At 44.3% G+C, this 20,671-nt stretch overlaps 1 protein-coding gene across 1 annotated transcript in view; it reads right to left on the bottom strand.

Moving 5' to 3' along the window:
- MCOLN3 (mucolipin TRP cation channel 3) overlaps nt 1-20,671 on the bottom strand; it is a 589,861-nt gene that overhangs the window by 44,872 nt on the left and 524,318 nt on the right. The window lies entirely within an intron of this gene.

Raw genomic sequence — 20,671 nt, 5'->3', positions numbered from 1 at the left:
ACCCTGTAAGACCATGTAATGTTTACTTTAATGCTATGCGCATTAAGATAAATACATTTTACGCTGACGTCAGTGCAACTTCTTCGGCAAGAAAGTCTGCGAGCGTTCAGGGCCGCTTGGCGCTCTAGCAGGCAGTTGGCACACTGAAGCTACCATGCTGGGAAAGTTGAGTCGACCAACACTGTATGGGTCCAGCCAGTATAAATAACAATGTCATTACTTTTAAGGTAATTATTATTTGCCCGCTGACAGCACAAGAATACCTCGTGCTGTGCGTTCCTCACTGCATGAAATGTCTTGTTCTGCAGGGCACTTTGCCTGCATTTCTTCCTTTTTGAATCCAGGTCAGGAGGATGCAGAAACGGCGAAATTGCCCACCGTTTTGCATCCAGTTATTGTGAATAGACAAGAGGATTTCGTCCACCCCTGCTCCCTCGTTCCGGAGAATAAATAAAGTCCAATTTTCACTGTTTCAATAATCTGATTCTACCCAGAGAATTGTAGTGATGTTGGTGGTCACATTTAGCAATTGACTCTGTAAAGGATGGCATATACAGCTTCAAAGCAAATTTCTACCAATATCGGATGCTACATTCTTTTCCAATATTTAAACTTTTTAGAAAAAAATGCTTTTATTATTCTTACATAACAGGGTCTTCAAAATGTTCTGCATTTATCAAATTGTATTTTTTGTTGGTGAACTATATTTCTTCCTAAACTATTGAACTTCTCAAAAATATTTGCAATAGAAAAATAAACTATCTTAGTAAATGTTTTTTTATGTAAACGTATAAGCTTAATGGATGTTGTGAAGAAAAATTCTGGGAGAGGTAGAAGTGGAAATCCATACAGGCCTTCTGCTTTCTGTAATTCTAACATTTAAATGTTTGTTTTCTTTCAGCGTCCACTGTATTTTAAAGTACCTGTTGTGTGCTGTTGCCTGGTGCCTTTAGCACTGGTGTTGCCCTGTGCGACAATGTTTATTGGCGCCTCCCAATGACCTCCTTTTCCACGGATTCCCTCACCACCACCCTTCAGGAGTGCCCCTGAAGTCTCCATAACCACTCTCTCCCATGTATTTCTTTTATTTTATAGCGCCACTCATACCAGTGTAAGGTGCCCGAGTACTTTACATCACATTATACAGAGACAATGAATCATAAGTGTGCAAATCAGTGTATAGGAAATGTTACATCAGACAATGAGGATTGCAAGCTGTAGGAGTCACAAGTCATAACTACTGGTATGCCATATAGTTTAAGAGTGCTTGGTCTGGAGAAGCACAAACTCAGAATGTAAAACGTACCACCATGGTTGGGGGTTGACTTTGCTAATAAAAAAAGATTTCTACCCAAGTGAACCCTTTTTGCAACATTATGATAATGAAAGACTGGGGAAAGAAATCATAATTCTCTACTCTATACCTTGCAGTTCACATGTAGGCCTTTGATGACGGGTAAAAGCTCACTGTTCTCTATTAGGATTTAAACTTATAAACTGCAAGTAACAAAAGGGTTCCAAAGGAGTGTCAGGACAAATCTTGGTTATTTGTGATTTTTTGGGGAAAAGATCCCAGAGTGGAGTTTAATCTCTTGCAAATGTGTTTTATGCAGTTTCAGGGATACTGCGACTTTCTCTTGGGTGAGCAACATCAAATTACAGCCAACACGTGTTTTGCCCCTTTACATGGCCATCCGGCCTGGGGCTTCCTCAGGACGGACAGGTATATAGAGGGACACAAAATTGTCCTGTGTTGTCTGGTGGAATTTCTTTGTATCTAGTTTAAAGAAATAAAGGGTGCATTGCCCGCGTGCGATCTATCCTTTCGGTCGGCATCACAAGCCGGATGGCCATGTAAAGGGGCGAAACACGCGTTGGCTGTAATTTGATGACTCCTTTGGAACTCTCTTATCGCCAGTGGGACGGGGATTCCCCACTGTTAAGGGCAAATACGTCACCTACATTCAACTCAATAATACGGTTACTAAGGGACTGGGATCCTTTCCCCCCCCTTTTCTTCTGAGAAGTAATAAAAGGGTCCCTCTGACAGAAGCAGTAAAGCCTGGACCTTTTTACGTTATATGAACTTTGTGATCTGCACAGTACACATGCTGTGCAGCAGGCATTTTATCATACTGTGCAACTTTATGATGAGTCAAAACTTCCACAAGACAGAACTCTGACCTTTCTCCAGGAAGAACATTAAGCAATGGAGTTATCTTGACATTTTTATCGTTGCCTGAAAGTTGCTGGAGGCAAGGAATGCAAAAATGAACGGATGATGGACGGAATGCAGAGCCAATCAAACATTAACCCCAGTCACATATCTGGGTTAAATCCATTGTTTTTTTGCACACCACACAATTCCAGTTGAGACCCACCCATATGCAAATCTGTCTTGACCCTGTTTCTCATTGGAATAGTCCAGCCCGAATTGCCAGGCAAGGTCCTCCTTGGACCAGAAACAAGCATCCTGGGACCGTTTTCGGGGTTTCACCCCTCATCAGCCAGGCTAGCTTGAATCTAGTGGCGTGGTGAGCACTGGTCCCATGTCCGGGCATACCCTCCCACTAAGGGCGACAAATGCAAAAAAACTAATGATGGACGGAATGCTGAGCCAATCAAATATTCACCCCCAGTCACAGATCTGTATTAAATCCATAGTTTATTTGCACTCCACGTCATTCCAGTTTAGAGCCAGCCATATGCAAATCAGTCTTGACCCAATTCCCCATGGGACCAGTCCAGCCCGAACTGCCAAGCCAGGTCCTCCCTGGACCAGAAACCAGCATCCTGGGGCCGGTTTCGGGATTTCACCCCTCATCAGCCAGCTATCTTGAATCTGTTGGCCTGGTGAGCACAGGGCCGTCGTCTGGGCATACCCTTCCCATGCAGGGCGACAAATGCAAAAAGAACAGATGATGGACGGAATGCTGAGCCAATCAAACATTCAACTCCAGTCACAGATCTAGGTTAAATCCATTGTTTTTTTGCACACCACGCCATTCCAATTTAAACCCGGCCATATTCAAATCAGTCTTGACCCTGTTCCCCATGGGTACAGTGCAGCCCAAACTGCCAGACCAGGTCCTTCCTGAACCAAAAACAAGCATCCTGGGACCAGATGTAGCAACAGGTACTTTGGAAACATGGCACCCCCCCTCAAAGTCAGCATCCGGTGCAATGGCACTGATCGCACCATCGTAGAGCCGGCCCGGCCTGGAGCCCAGGATTATAGCCCACAAGCTGCCTGGAGGAGGGGCAGGAAGAGGAGTGCGCCTCAGCACTCTATAGAGTGTTTACTCACTCCCACGGCGCTGTGTTGTGAGGTTCAACAGGGTCTGTGCACAGGTTCCAATTTTAGTTACACATTTTAAACTTGACATCTTTTTCTGAACGGTGACTTCTGCTTTTTACATGTCTTGCACTTACATGATAATTTACTTAGATATTATTCTGCTGGCAGCACATTTAGTAATAAGCATATTATCATGTCATTCGTACATACTGTCCAAGGCTAAGGAACACTGTACGTGATACCCTTCACTTTAGTTGTACGGTTGGAGACAGCTCTGAGTCTCAAGACAAATAATTATATTGTAGCTGCACCTATGACACAGTGCAATTAGGAACAGAACTTTTGTTATATAAACCGCCTCCAAGCTAACTTATGCAGAGGAGTACTTCATCTAATGTTGTCCTGGAACATGTACCCGAGATACGGCCCCGCTGACTCTAGGCTTCATCCCGCTGAAGACGGTAGCCTGCTCTATACCAGACTGACTTCCTGATACATCATACACAGGCATGGGGTTTGGGTTGTCCCAAGGGATCTGGCAGAGGGTACTCCCACTATGCCCTCAACAGTGTAGGTAGGACTAGGATAGGAGTGTACATATATTCATAAATATTACACTGTCACATTATAATGGTTTAACTGTTTATATTTTTCACCATTCTTGCCGTGCTGGTTACATGTTTTGTGTCATCCTACTAATAATTGCAGCTCATACTTTTAACAAAAGGATAGAATTGCTTCAATAAATGTTTGAAAACCAATTTGTATCTTTCTTCTGTCTCCCTTTGTGCATGCCTGAGTAACAACAAAAGGGTCGATCTGTTTCCATGATTTGCCTTAAGGAATTAGAGTGGTCATAATCTGAGATTGCAGATACCATCTGGTAGCCTGCAAGGTTAGGGCTCCAGATTGTATCAGCACTAGCTAGAAATTAGGCCAACATTCTCTGATGATATATGTGGAATCATTCCTTATATTCTGATGCTTATGTTGTCCAGTTACAGTGTCCTACTCAATTCGTAAGAACAGTTTGACAGCAGGACTCAGGCTGGATGTGCCTGGGAACAGTCTGTGTAAAGACTGTGCCAAGAATGGGTCCATCTGTGCCCGTCATCACCCAGAGGAGGCTGGGTTGGTCCACCCCTTTTGGTCAAAGGATTAAGCTGGTTCAAAGGCCTGTGGTCATCAATAGAAGCACAGAACATCCTATCATGAAGGTACCAACCTCCGTGGTTAATTTGTCTATCTGTTGTGTTCACCAGACTAGTACCATATTCAAGGCTTAACTCTTCTTCAGCATTATCCAGAGTTTACAGGGGCCTATTTGTTGCTTGCTTTATATTGGGACCACAAAGAAACGGAAGATGCCGGCTGGCGGGGATAAAGCTAAAGCATCTGGTGCTACTACAGTGGACAACATTCTAGCCAAAGCAGTGGGGCTTATCTCTGAAGAAATCAATATGGTGGAAAGGCTTGTGTCTGGATCAGGGCATATTAATGACCATTTCCCCTTCTATCTTACACTCTCTACACCCCAGCACTTCAGATATACATACCATTATTACACCAGTGGCTGGCGATCATACTAGGAGGGCTGCGGGATGTAATTGACACTGACTTCTCACATGTCAGCGAAGGTCGCCCTTCCATCAAGAGGAAGAACCATAGCAAAGGTGTTGGTAATGACAAGGTTGGGGCTCCTAAGAACCCAAATAAAAATAAAGTTGATTGTGTACACAGTTACACCAAATTTGAATTGTGCCTGGGTACTGTGGGAAACAATTGGGAATCCAGTATACTCAAGTGAGCCTTGATGCTTGAGACGGTAAAAACCCTGATTGATGCTTGTGGCAATTCACTGGTGGAAAAAATAGCTTGGCTGGAGCAAGTGATCATAAAATTAACTAATTATAATAATACATTACTAGTGCTCACGAGGGCGGAGGAAGTTAGCAGCAGCAAATACTGCCCCACATTATTAGAACATTTAAAGGCTTGTGTACATGGATCTGCTTGTACAGCAATGGCCAATTCTCCTGCTGACTCCATTGTTTTTACTGACAGAACCTCATTGATCAGGGGTGGTGACCCTCAGCAACAGACTTTGAAATCTAGGAGGTTTGTCCCCGTAACTAAGTCTGGACGGTTGCCGCCGCTAGAGAACACTTCCAGCCACTCTCATCTCAACTGCCCACCTGACAGTCTTGACGAATGCCCCACATTTGCCTGCAGCCTGGACAAAAATTGACAGTGACCTCAAAAACAAGGTGTGCCACTGGCTAACCAGTAATTCTGACTTTAGGCTCTTGGAGTACAATGATATTATTCTTGTTAGGAGAGTTGACTGGATCAGACCTTTGACTAAACATTCTAGTGGGAACTGTGTGGTGATCAACTGCAGGAATCTGAAGTTAGCTGGCTGGCTGATTTCGTATAATGCACAACATGGCCATTAGAATCTCAAGAGTAAATGTATTACCATCTTGCACTGGACTATTTTTAAAGACGCTTTTCTTGTAATGAGACTGCTAGGCCTGCACTGCTTCCTCGCAATCTCGAAACAACAGTCCACACAAGTATCCCTACATCTAATTGAAACACCCCTCTAATAGGTCTAGAGGATATTGAAGGACTGCTTAGTGACTGCCCCGTGCTTACTAAAGCAGCGAGACCAGCCAGGGTTTGAAGTAACCTGGAAGGACTTACACATATGGAGATTTCCCCTGAAGTCCTGCAATCCAATTATTTATGACCTAACCTGATATGCTGGAACACTTCTGGTCTAAGCACAAAACGTTTTGACTCAAATTGGTTAAATTTCAATTAAAATTTCAAGATTGTGACTTTACAGGAAACTTGACATACAAGGGACATTGCTTTGATGGGTTTGAAACTTTTGCTATACCTGCCACACATTCGGCTGGGGATAGAGCCCGCAGGGGCAAGAAGGGCGGGAGGGAGGTTGGTCACTGTGGTCCAAATTTGTAAGCTGGTCAAGGTAACCCAATGCCCTGTAGTCACCATGGAATCTGTTTCTTTTGCATAGCACTCCTGAATAGGTTAATTATTTTCCTTATTAATGTTTATGATCCATAGTGGGACTAAGTTGTCAATGGAAATTTTAAGAAATAGGGCTGGTTGTACCTTGAATGAATTTCATGTGGTCATTGGAGGGGATTTAAATGCACAGATAGGCCATAATTTAACCCCATGTGATCCCTTTCTGGCAGCTAACAGCATTCCAGCTGGCTAGAGGGCAGATCAGAGGGGTCAGCTGCTGTTTATAAATGGGCTAAATTCGTGGGTGAGCCCCCAGGTACAAGAATCCACTTTCCTAGGCTGCGGCCAAGGAAACATCATCAACTATGGGCCTCATTACGATGTCGGTCGGAAAGGCTTTGTGCGACATTAGGATTTTCCTAACCTGTGTCGGAACCCATGTTTCCGACCGACTCGGAAACATTTACGACCAACAAATTATGATGGAAGGTTACTGTTCAGTCATTCTGGATCGTTTCCAACCGGCATTCGGAAAATCCGAGTCGGTCAGACCCGAATTGTACAGCTCTATGGATTGCGTTTCTGACCAATTTATTACAATGTCGAATTCGGTCAGCCTTTCTGAATCGGTCTGTTTGACACGGATGACTATCGGAAACTGACTTTGGGGGCCCGTAGCAGGCCCCCTTTACCCAGAGACCTCCGGTTGGGGCCCGTAGAGGTACCTATGGGTCCCCTCTTTGAAACCATGCACAGTGTGGCAGGCACCATGGGGTGCCTGCAACAGGGTGCAAGGGTTTCCGCAACCACTCCTTTTTTCAATGGGAGCCTTTGTTGTCGGTCAGAACACAGGCTCTCATTGAAGTCAATGGGAGAGTTTCTGAACGGTGTTAGGAACCATTGTAAACAGTCAGTCGGACTCTCTGAACCAAGTCGGTCGGAACCGATGCCGACAAATAGTTGGTCAGATTGCTTTCTGACTGACATCTTAATGAGGCCCTATATCTTTATTTCCAAGGTTATGGCTGAGTACATAGATGTGGGGAGGCATTGTGGAAAGTGGGTTTAGTGATCACAAGCCTAAGAAATTAGTACGCTTCCTACCATTAACACACAAAGGCACCGCCGACCTAACCCCTAAGGATAATGGACTTAGTCTTGGGTGGCAGGCTATGAATATCACCACCTTGCTGACGACCACTGTCAGCTAATCTCACCCGGATTCACGTTAATTTATTAATCAATGACCACCCTGCAACTGGAATAATTGAGACTTTCTAAAATGTAAATATATTTATTAAGACTTTTTTTTACAGTCCTGTGAAAAACACCAAACCTATCCAGCCAGGCTGGTTTCACAGGGAATGCAGGATTGCCAACCAATGTTTGCGACTTGCCCTTAACGGCAACCCTGGAGATAGAGCTGCTATAGTTAAAGCAAGGCATGACAATAAAACAACCATTAAAAAAGGCACCAGGCCTTAAAGAGAAAATATGGGAAAGTTTGATACAAACATTTTTAAAAAAACGATATCCAGGGTTTTTGGGGCATTGTAAACAGGAAAAGGTCAACTGGCATTAAAAACAATGGGTTAAGGACAAATATTAGTGCAGACAGTTGGACTAATCATTTTAAGCATATCTATTAGTTTGAGAACAGTGGAGTGACAAGAGAGGATTCTCCACTATTTCCCCTCAATATCAGATTCTACCTCGATGAGATGATCACTCTAGAAAAGCACCTGGTCCTGATGGGGTCCAAATGAGCCTTTATAGGAAAATATTGCTCTGTGGGCCCCTTTTATCACCAACACTTGGGTCCAACAGTCTGATGTCATTAGCAAGGTGCAATATGGTTTTAGAGAGAGGTTGGGATGCAGGAATAGTGCCTCAACCATAGCCTATTGATTAGAAAATATAGATTGCCGAAATTGGGTCCCATTTACTTGCATTTATGAAATTAAGTAGTGCCTTTGACTGTCACGAATTATGCTATATTCTCACTGAGGTAGGCCTGCCCCAGTCTCTGGTCAACTTTTTACATGCACTTCATTTTGGGGTCCCAGCAATGGTCATGGTATGGCACCGCGGAGAAATGCAGACACTTTTGGGCTATCTAGACGAGTACGATAACGGTGCATCCTGGCACCGAATTTGTTTGTCTTGTATATAAATGGTCTGAATTGATTCCTCTGAACAAAGGGGGAAGATTTACCTAAGGTGAACTTGACTCCAGTTACAGCAATGCTTGATGTAGACAATGCTGTCCTACTTTCCTGCACTCCAAATGGTCTACGGGGCCTTATTGAGAATTTTGTCTCTTTTATGGACAAACTGGAGATTGAAATCAATGCAACCAAAACCCATTATATTGAGTGTGGCTAACAAAGCATTAAAGTTAGACCTATTTTTATTAAGGGCAAAAATATTTCAAGGGTGCCTGAATTCTTCTACTTTGGGGTGACATTTGACTCCTGTAGCAGTTTCTTGCCGTGTATCTCCGATTGCTGTATGAATTTTAACCATTCCCTTGAGGCTCTGTATATTTTTCTCTAAACGTTGGCAGCAAAACCGTATTGCCCCTCTGAAAAATATCGAAATTAAAATGCCTGTAAGTGGTTAATTATGGGGCTGCAATGTGGGGTTTTTGTAACTGCACTGAGCAACAACAGGAGGAGAATCGCTTCTGAAGGCTCCTTCTGGGACTAGGTTCAGGCAGTCCTCATTATTTTTGGCATGAGGAGTTGGGCCTGGCCTATGGTTTATCACATGGAGCTTTCCCCACTCCTCCTCTGGATTACATTATGGAGTAATCAGTTAGCTCAACGCCTCGGATACAGCAGGACTTTGCGTCTTCACCATCCGCATGTTTCCAGGACCCGCAAGCTCCGCTGCCACAACTCTGCAGCCACAGCCCTCGCATCTTTTTTCTTTGATTGGTGCCTTTGGGAGCCACATGGTTTAGAGAGCTTGGGGGCATATTTACAAGCTGGCGATAAAAAATTATCGCCGCTTTTGCGGCCGTTTTCGGCCGAAAAGCGGCGATAATTTTATCGCCTAATTAGCAAGGCCACGCTAACGCGTGAAACCTTGCTTTAGCATGGGGATTCCTAACGCCCAGCTTTGCATCTCTATTGAGATGCAAAGTGGGCGTTCCTGACCTAACATGACAGGAGAAATGTCGCTAAGCGACATTTCCCCTATCATCAAGCCCAACGCTATGAAGCATAGCGGCAGGAAAAGTAGCGATAACCCCTGTTATCGCTACTTTCCTTACGCCTGCTTCAGGACTGACTTAGCCATGATATCCTATGGAAGGTGGATATCATGGCTAAGTTTGTGAGTCCCTATCAGCAAGCTAACGCCACACTACGTGAGATTATCGCTGGGTTGCCAGCGATAATCTCACGTTAGGCAGTTAGCGTGAGGATTTTTATCGCTGAGGAGATAAGCGTTGCTAATAGCACGCTATCTCAGCGATAAAAATCCACGTTACCCGGCGATAATTATCCTCATGCTAAGAGCGCTGAGCGATAATTATCGCCGGGTGTTGCTGATATGCCCCTTGGTTTCTATCCCGACCCGAGTTGTGTTCCAGGTCTAGGTATTCGGTGGCGGCTCCGGTGCAGTGGAGGTAAGGGGGGACAGGGGGATTTGATGTTTCCTGATGTCCTGTGACTATCGTTGCTGGTGTTTGGCGGATTTTAGGGAAAGCATTTTTGATGGTTGGCTGGATGAATCTGAATGAATATTATAGGCAGACCCTCACAAACCCTTTTATCTTTGGGTCATAGATGTTGAGGGCCCAGTGCAATGAGTGATCCCTGACTCAGAGTGGACCACTGCTCACAGCTGCAAGGGGATGAGCGAAATGAGGGATTTTAATTCAGGGATTTTCGAGTCAACAAATACATTAACCCCTTCTGTGCCACGCCCTTTCCCCCTCCTGTGCCGGGTGTTACATTAGCGGGCGGGGTTCATGACGAGATAGTCTCGTCATGGGCACAGCGCAACCGTGCTCCATGACGAGACTATCTCGTCATGGGCACAGAAGAGGTTAAAGAAAAAACTTCAAATCCCAGAATGCAACGTGTTGCTGCCTAAGAAGTCTTTCTCAAATGTATAAACCACATGCAGTACATGTTCAAGTTCATTTTGGCTAACACAGCTGAATTCTGATAGAAAGCTAAGCTCTTTACCGCAGTATAGATTTTTAGTTGTAATTTTTTTAAAGTGGTTTTGCCCTGCCCGTGTCTGTTTATATTTGCTTCTTTGTTTTTCTGCAAACTTGGCATTTTTACACTGATGCTTTGTTCTACCCGCTTCTATATGTATTTATCTTGTCTATCTGCAAACATGGCATTTTCAAACTGCTGTTTTGTTCTACCAGGGACTGTATGCATTTCCCTCCTAGTTTTTCACAAAGATTGTATTAAGCCTCACCACCCATACACCTAAGCGGCTAACCAGAGTGTGCTTAGAAGACTGCTTAATCTGTTCTGTGGTTTTAAACTGTGCTCGGGAAGTGTATGCAGCTCTCATTTTTGGCCTGAAAAGTGATTAGTTTAAATGCGCGAAAAGCAGGATTTCATTGGCTTAAAAATTGTCCCTTACATGAAAAGTAGAATCTGGAAGCTAGGAAATGTGGATTGTGCCTGTCTGTTTCCAAGGATATTTTGAATAGAGGAGCACCTCCTTGCCACAGCAGTCTGGGCTTAGGGGCCTAGAGTTTGAGTAATTATTGGCTGTTTGGGCTAGGGTTCTGTTTGGCTACTAGGGTTATGATTTCCTATTCAACTTAGGGTTTCGGGCTTTGGCTTTGATTGGCTGTTAGGGCTAGGGCTGTGATTGGTTAATAGGGCCAGGTCTCTCATTGGCTCTAGGGTTTAGAACGTGGGTTCTGATTGGTTAGAGTCAGGGCTAGGATTCCATTTGTCAATAGGGCAATTTTAAGCATAGGGTTCGGGGCGTCTTAGCCCGGGCATTGAGTCCACGGGTGGAGAGGACAAGGGCAGTTGCCTGTTTGGGCTGGATGGAGAGGACAAGGGCAGTTGCCTGTTTGGGCTGGATGGAGAGGACAAGGGCAGTTGTCTGTTTGGGCTGGGCAGAGAAGACAAGGGCATTTGCCTGTTTGGGCCTGTTCAAGTTGGGCCTAGGGCCAGAGAGTATCAATTTGCACAAACAAGCTTGCACCATTAGCCCTCCACATCTGCCCACATCCAAACACAATGTCAGCAAAGGCATTCTTCTCATGCATCACAAACAAACCTCATACAGATTTCAATGTGTATTGAACCACTACACAACCACAACAAAACCCCACAAACTGCACCTACACACAATTCTACCCCAGCTACAACACTATGGAACCAGCATTCACACACAAAAGACAGGTCTGTCCTATACCACTTACACATCCTTACATAATGTTAATGTATTCAGATACACACTACCTGTTCAAACAAAACACCAGCTCTATCCTCTACTTGCTCCTAACAGATCCCCTTTTATCAGGACACAACCTATACTCAGCCTTCCATCAAACCATCCACCAACACCCGCCTCCTCTTTTTACCAATTACACACAACCATCCAATCCTTACACAGCAGTCCACCACACACATTACCTATTCCAGTTATCAAATCTAACACAGACACTCATAACGCTTGACCATCCTATCTTACACACCACATACTGTTCTCCATAACACATCACCACTCCTGTACTATTCAAATACCACTCACCAGCAGTACAGTACATAAAGATCTTTCACAGCAAATCACTACATCAATATCTCCTCTTACTCCTCCACAAAAACAAAACACACCGATCTCAATATATTACTTACAAATATATTCCCTTACTATGTAATCATGTATCTATATATTTATTATTTTAGTCCTATGGTACAAGAAAAAAAATACTCTCTTGAAAGCTTTACTCTGTCCTACCATCAACCTACACCTCTGTCAATTTATCTTCTATCTTCACTTTCTCTCATCCCAAACCCTTTCTACGACTATGATCTCCAAAGTAACCCTTCCTAGACTTCTCCCTCTTCTACATCTCCTGGCACACCCCAAGCATCAGTTTACTACTATGATCACCCAAACAACCCTAATAAAATCTCCCTCATGTTATCTCTCCTTTGACTCATCACAAACCTCCTTTTTCTATTCTGATTCTCTTTCTCCCTAATCCCTTGTTACAGGCTCGTCACTCCTCCATCTCTCCTTTACTCATCCCAGACCTCAACTTACTACTATGATCTACCAATTAACACTTTTGCTTTTCTTCCTTCTTCTATCTTTCCATTAATCTTTCAATCCAACTAACAGGCTCACATGGCCACTGCTCAAATTAACTCGTACCTCCCTATACTAATACTATACTCATATTTCCCTATGCTAATCCACCACTAATCCTTTTGGGTTCTGGAGTAGCGCCGAAAAGTGCTTCCACACCTTGTCAGGGGTAGTAAGCAATATATAAATACAATTACAATTCAACCACAAAGTTGTAGCCAATTGTCTCTCTTGTGACTTCGGGCTTAGGATCCTGTAGTTAAATCACATGAAGAAAACCGCAGAAGCCTTGAGTAGACAGGACTTATTTACATCACCATGGACCACTGCGAGAGGAAGGGTGATAAGGTGAAGGATCTTTTCATTGACTCACAGCTGCCTATAGAGATTAAAAGGAGTTGACTAAGCCAGCCCTGATGGACTTAGTCAGCATTCAAACTGTCATGGGTACTAAACCATACTTATCCCTAGTGAATAATGTTTGGAGGAAGAGCACTGGTGACCAAATTTCACCTGTGCACCATTAGAAGCTATCTCTGCTTCCCCCTAGATCAATTCGATTAAAAGTCAACTATGCTCTGCCCATCTGATGAATCCTCGCCCCAAACAAGGGTTAATTTTTGTCCCCCAAATGTTATCAGTCGTTCAGATACAAACACTTGTTTTTTCCACAGTAGTGTACATAATACAGTGTCAGTAACATTATAGCAAGGAGAAATATCATGCAGTCTGCAAAAAATGAATGAAAATAAACAAAGCAAGAAAAATGATCCATTAGATATGCAGGAGGGACAGCGGGCACATATTGAATAATACTCTACCGTCATGGGTATTTCAGCAACAAACATTACACCAACTGAAAAGAAATATAACCATGTACATCAGTTTTACCTCTAATGACATATCACAATTTTAGAGACTAGTTCCTGCACAGTAATATTAAACACTGTCCGTTCCATTCCCATCCCTTGGCAACAAATACTGTTTATACAGCCCCCAAAAATTCTTGGGGCGACTCTGTGGGGCCATTAATTCACTATATGTTTCGGACTGCATATTACAAAAAATCATATCTTTTTTCCCACTCAGATTTTGAGGGAGGAGGTCCTCGTGCCCAGTGCATAGCTATTCACCTCCTAGCCACAAGAAAGCCCAATCCCAGAATCTTCCTAACCCTTTTTGGGTGTGGTTTAGTATATCCCAACAGGGCTAATAGGGGATCCGGAGTAAGTGGAGTACCAACAATGTTCCCCAATTCCATGAATATCTGTTTCCAAAAAGCAGCAATCTGTGGACATACCCATGGTGCATGGAAAAAATCTGCAAAGCTTGCCCGCAGCGCTCCCATCTGTCAGAGTGGGAGGGTGGCGGGAGGGTGTATAATATGTGGGATGGTGGCGGGAGAGTGTATAATTTGTTCTATTCAAAAACTTAAAGTGTATTAATCTATGCCTACCATTTAAAGACACTGATTGGGCGACCTCGCAGCAGTACTTTCATAGACTATCATCAATGGGAATCTCTAAGTCTGACTGCCACTGAGCTCTCGGCGGGGAGTAATTGGAGCGGCAGTATTCCTGTATATGTTAGAGATCAACTTATACGGTGTTTTGGCACACAAAAGGTAAGTGAAAGACGGGAGTGCCGGAGGCTCTAAATATTCATCTCCCAGCAGCGCCCTCAAAGGGTGTCATACCCTGAAGTATTGAAGTTGTACCAAGGAGCTAGCACCATGATCAACAGTGGCGGCCTCATACCACGTCTGGGCTCTCCCCTCAGAGAAGAAATCACCCATTTTAATAATCTGGACATTTCTAAGCACTAACTTGACAGCAGCTTCAGTGCCCAAATAAAACCATTGGCACCAATCCGATAGAAGTAGTGGAGAATAAAGCAGAGTGCCCGCCTGCCTTTTTTAATAGTTCACTCCATGCATGGACTGTAGAGTTTACAGAATCGAGAACGCCATAATGGGAAGCAGCGTTTACTTAGCATGCGTTACTTCGCATGCCGTTACTACGCGGTCGTTAGTACGACCGCGTTGTTAGTTAGCATACCTTTACTTCGCAATTCGGAACTACGAATTGCAGTAAGGGGGAAAAGGTGTTGGATTTAAAATCCAACACCTTCCCTAGTGTCCGCATAGACTGGAGTTGGAATAGTAAATTATACTATTCCAACATCCAGCACCCCCTTACTGCAATTCGTAGTTCCGAATTGCGAAGTAAAGGTAGGCTCAGTAACAACGCGGTCATACTAACGACCGCGTAGTAACGGCATGCGAAGTAAACGCATGCGAAGAAAAGTTATATATTCTGCCATAATGTCTGTTAGGAGGTTGAGTGAGTTGCTAGGGAAGCGGGGAAGGGTCAGAAGCAATACTCTCTATGAGAAGGTGTGGGAGAGTGTGTGGTCAGTGGCACCAGTAATAAGCATGCGAGCCCTGAGCAGCTCTGTAGTAAAGCTTAAGGTCTGGGGCACCCAGACCACCCATAGAGTTGGGAAGTGTGAGTGTATCCATCTTGACCCTGGGGAATTTCCCCGCCCACGCCAGTCTAACCATTAGAGCCTTGAGATTTTTAAAAAAATGTCGATGAACCACCATAGGTATAGGTAGGTTAGTAAAGAGGATCAGCAGTCTAGGCAATGCTATCATCTTCATCAGAGATACGTGGCCCACCAGAAAGAGTGGTAGCTTGATCCATCTCTTGATATCGCTCTCCAGTTTAGCAATTACCCTACCGTAGTTGTCATGCAACACCACTTCAGAATCAGTGTGCACTTGTATACCTAAGTATCGGACCGACTCACTGGTCCATTGTAAAGGGAAGTTCAAGTTGAATGGGACCATCAAGGGGGTGAATGGAAATATGATGGATTTATCCCAATTAATTTTTAATCCCGATATTCCTCCAAATTTTATAACTTCCCGAATTAAAGGGGAAAGGTTGATGGCAGGGTCCTGAGCGTATATTAACATGTCATCCGCATAAGCAGACATGATCAAATTATAGTTAGGGAAATGAATACCCGATGCCCATTATATTCCCTCAATGCACGTGCTAAGGGCTCTGCAACTATAGCGTATAATAATGGAGAGAGGGGGCAGCCCTGCCTTGTACCCCGGGATATTGAAAATGAAGATGAGACATTATTACTAAGTTTAACCCTTGCTGATGGCTGGTTATATAATACAGAAACCAAACCAATGCAAATATCTCCCAACCCCATCCTACTTAGCACTGCCATCAAAAAAGTCCACTAAACAGAGTCAAAAGCCTTTTCGGCGTCTAAAAAAATTGTGGCAGCCTTACGTTTGGGTTTTATGTGCTGTATGACACCAAATACGGTCCTTGGGTAGCTTCTCCAGAGTACGTGGGTTTCTTATTCCGCTCCACCATTTTCCAGTCTTTGAGAGCTTTATGAAGGGCCTATGGGTCTGTAAAAATCTTTGTCGAGCCATTAACTACAACCTTGAGTCTCGCTGGGTAGAGCACTGCATATTCTATATTTTGTTCCTATAGCTTACGTTTAATCTGGATGAATAGCCTCCTAGCCTCCTGAACTCTAAGTGTAAAGTCCGGAAACAGTGAAAGTGCAGAGCCTCCAAACTTTATTTCAACTAATTCTCTGGCTTTCTTAAGAGCCGCATCTCTGTCATGGTAGTTATGTAGCTTAGCACTAATGGGGTGCAGGTGGGCACCCGGAAGAGGACGAGGACCCAGGAAGCGGTGTTCACGTTCCATGACAAACATAGGGGAAAAAGTCTCAGCGCCCAGCAGATCTCTGAGCAGTTTCTCCACGACCACCTCCATGACCCCAGTGGTGGTTGATTCCAGAAGGCCCATAATGCGCAGGTTACTGTGCCTAGACCTGGCTTCAAGGTCCTCCGCCTTATCCTGAAGCATAGTTAACGCTTTATCTATTTGCTTCTGCATACTGTGTACCTCCATCTTTTCTTCCTCTACCTCAGAGATACGCCGCTCAGACATATCAAGGCGTTCTGCATGCTTATCAAGCCGCTCAGACAGACGGTCCATTCTGTATGATAAGGAGTCAATCTTGCCATCTATTATGGAAAGACTTTTCTGGATGGTAGCTAGGATATGTTTTAATTCGCTGCCCGAGACCTTGGATTCGTCATCAGATGCACAAGGAAAAGACGTCCCAGAGGCATTCTCTCTGTGTCTAGATTTTCGAAACTCAAAGTTCAGTTTGGATTGCGCTTTATTCGGCTTGCCCATGATGTAGATGCCTCCCAAAGCAAGGGGGCACCGCCTACGATCAATAACAATTGAGAGCCAAATTCAGGACAGCAAACAGGAGACGCACGCAATTATAGGAGTATGTCGCTGGCGCCCACTCCGAGATACGCTATCAACAATTCACTGCAGTGGTAGTAACAGTCTTGTCAGTGAGACTTCTTCAGCTCATGCGAAGAGCAATAAGTCCCACCAGCAATAGCCAGCAGTAAGAAATGCGCTCTACACACGGGCACCCAACAACTCACAGGGATCGTAAATTCAGCTCCCAGCACATAGGGGCGCTGGGGTGAACAGTGGCTCTACTGATAAAAAAAGGGATCATCCCTCTCCCCCCAAAGGTAAGGTCTCCAAGTCAATAAGCTGACCCCCCCGGCCCTCCAGCCGATCCAGGAGCAGGTCCAGGCCCGAAGCACCAGAGACCAGACAGCGCACACATCCTCCAGCACACCAGGCCGGGGGAGTAACACCGATAGGACGGGGAGGGGGCCTGAGGTCTCAAGTGGGCAATGGGGGAGAAGAAGAAGAGCCAAAGCACTCACCGCAAGTGGTTGTCCCCACAGAGGAAATCAGCCAAGTGTCCAGCTGTGAACACGGCGAACCAGACACTCTCCAAATGCGGGCGCCCTCCAAGGCCCGAGCAGTCATCAAGCCGCACAGTCCGCTATCCGGCCCAGGGCCCGAGCAGTCATCAAGCCGCACAGCCTGCTATCCGGCCCAGGGTAGGTGCAGCATACAGAACGCAGAGAAAAGAGTGCAGAGTACCCCCGCAGTCCGGGCATCAATAAAAGGGGCAGGAGGTAGCGATCAATAGATGGGCCTGAGCGGCACCATGCTGAAGCGGAGCCAACGATATCCCTGCATCAGCGGGGGAGCCGCGCCACAACCTCAGTCTCCCAGATGAGCGAAGGCCGCCCCAGCACTTCTGCTCACCACGCCGCAGGAGAGGAGTGTGCCGGCTCCCACCCGGTGACGGGAGAGCCACTCTGCAAGCCAGATATCTCTGATCGGGGCACAAGTGGCAATCGTCGGGAAGCCCCCATCGGCCCACCGCCGACGCAGCACGTGCGCTCTCCAGAGTCAGCAGAAATGCTGCTCAGCCACAGTAGTCGATCAGCTCCGTCACAGGCCGCCGCAGTTCACTTGCGGTCAACGTTGTGGGGAAGGAATGCTCAGACTTCCTCTATGCGGTGGAACATAGCCCCAGCATTAATGCACACCGCAACCAAAATGTGCGCAGCGGGTCCCGAGGGAAGTGCAGATATTGCCGAATAGATGTAGACGGCTCGAAGAGCTGATTAGGACACGGCCATTTTGAGCCTGGCAAGCTCCGCCCCAGATACAAACACTTAGTATTTGTTTATAAATCTAATGGTTTTTATCAATATAAACCTGCTTTTTATTTCCTTTGTATGCTGTCTGATCCACTTATGTTTTATTCTGTGGGAGGTTTTCTGAAAAATGTCCTATGCTTGCGCAAGTCAGTCGATTTTTAGCTTTATTTATGTACTAGGGCACCTTATATTCCCCCTGAGATCATTTGTAATCTAATTATCAAAGCGGTTGAAGTAACTGTAGGAAAGAGATCTCATAGTTTGTGTCTTTTATTAAGATGAGCATTGTATTTAAATGTTCTGCACTTTACAAGTCTTCTATTGTGTTTTGTGCATAAACATGGTTGTACACGGGGTAGATGGTACATCTGCTAGAGACTTTTTTATGTATCCTTTAGTTTTTACTGTATTATATATTCCATGTTCTTTTATGATTTTGTGTGTATAATCAAATAAAGATGAATGAATCAATCAATAAACTGCCTCGCACCAGACTGGTGTGGATTTTTGTGAAAGAGATATTTGCAAGTGTACGATATTTGTAAACGCACTAACATTCTAATTTGTGACTTTTGTAGCTTGTTTTAAATTCAGCTTCATTCAACCAAACTAGAAAATATTGATTTTCTCAAGGATTTTTGTCATTAGTATTTTATTTCGTGATTCTCAATGCAAAACTACTAAGCCCTACTCAAAACAATCGTAACCTCTTTAATCAAGCCATGTGAAGGTTAGTTCACTAAAATGCCAGAGGCAGCAACAGTAACATCACACACCCTTTGACCCTCTAATGACATCACATGATGAGGGCCGTACTGGCTGTAGCTGGCACCGAGCGTTTTCCCGGTGGGCTGGAAGGGTCGCTTTTGGAGGGGGGGGGGAGGGGGCCCTTTTGTTACAGGGGGCCGGTTTTGCAGCAGTGCTGTAATATCGATCCCCTGTAACGAAAGCGGCAGCGGTACTTCTCGTTAGCATTAGCGCGGGGACACTCCAGTTGGTGTAACCAGGCACTTTATAAATGATTTATTATTTGTTATTATTATTATCCCCAACCCCCTGGGGCCGGTCCAGCTGAAATGCCAGGGCTGGTTTGTGTTCCCACTCCGGCCCTGCAAATGGTTGAACCCGACCTCATCAACAGCCTCTTAATTGCTGTTGCAGGGCCAGGTCAAGTGCAAGTAGTGGGAACTTAAAACAGTAAGCAGGGATTTCAGGGCCACGTTTATCGTTGATTCTGGAGAATCTCTTATTGATTTCTGTCACCATGGCAACAAGAGCAGTGCCATGGGTAACAAAGGCAAAGCTGGATATTGCTGCTGGTACTCATGGATACCCCCAATTCACGTACAGTTTACTTAAATAGAATGACCAACTAGAGAATGTGCAAAAACATGTATTGCAGCAACACATTGAAAAGAGAGGTATGGCTTTATGAAAAAAGAGTGTCACAACCTGATGGGGCACATGGAAAAGGGAGAATAAAGTTGTATGTTAAAGAATGTGTATTGCTTTCATTTATAGAATACTGCCTTGTTCTATGACAATATTGTAAGGGCAAACATTTATTGAAAGTAAAGGGCATTCACCTATGCTTAAGACGGAAGAGTATCTTGATTGATTGACATTTGAAGTTCATGCATAAGAAGTTTAAAAGGCGAATACACACTGCAGTCGTTAGCATGGTAGTAATAGTAGATGATTTTATATTTTTATGGAAAGATTCACTCGAATAGCCTTGGGGAACCGCATTCACTCGAACTATGAAGCACCTGAATTTGAGGTTTGGAAGGCCTGCAAAACATTTCCCTTTATTGGGGGCCAAAGGGCATCTAAGGCCTGAGCTGTCATTTTAGGTACAAGCAGTAAAGGGCAGGCCCCCACAGGAAAGAAAGTACATGGGATTCTGATTTACGAAGCCTTATTAAAGAGGTCATGCTTTAAAAAAAAACACACATTTTTGATGATTATCAGCATATATTCCGACATAAAAAATGCGTGGACTTTTTGAAGAATCTCAAACTGATACATTTAGATCAAAAAATATTTTCACCAGGGAAATATTTGAAGATTGTATGAATTGTACGAGAAAAACTTTGTTCAAATCGATAGGCTGACAATTCATAGTTTGTGCCAGGTTTTCCCATAGATAGCAAAATATTGGGAAGCACGAAACTACCTGTTAAACATAAAGCAATATATATGGTAGTCTACATTTCTTCGATACTCATACAAAATTAGAGCTAAATGTGTGACCTGATACCAATTTGGAAAGTTTGGCAAAACAGACATATTTGTCCAATCAGGTAACAAAGTAGGTGCGGCACTAAGGAAAAATAAATGACATATATTTTGTAGGCAGATGAAAATGATTAATACATATTTGATCTAGGCAACTCTGCAATATGCAACATGAACCCCAGTATAAGTTGCCCATGATGGAGACGCGGTGAATCAAAATTATGTAGGTTTGC

The sequence above is a fragment of the Triturus cristatus genome, chromosome 4_2 (assembly GCF_964204655.1).
Source record: "Triturus cristatus chromosome 4_2, aTriCri1.1, whole genome shotgun sequence".
Lineage (NCBI taxonomy): Eukaryota > Metazoa > Chordata > Amphibia > Caudata > Salamandridae > Triturus > Triturus cristatus.
This window is presented reverse-complemented; position numbering and strand designations above follow the sequence as displayed.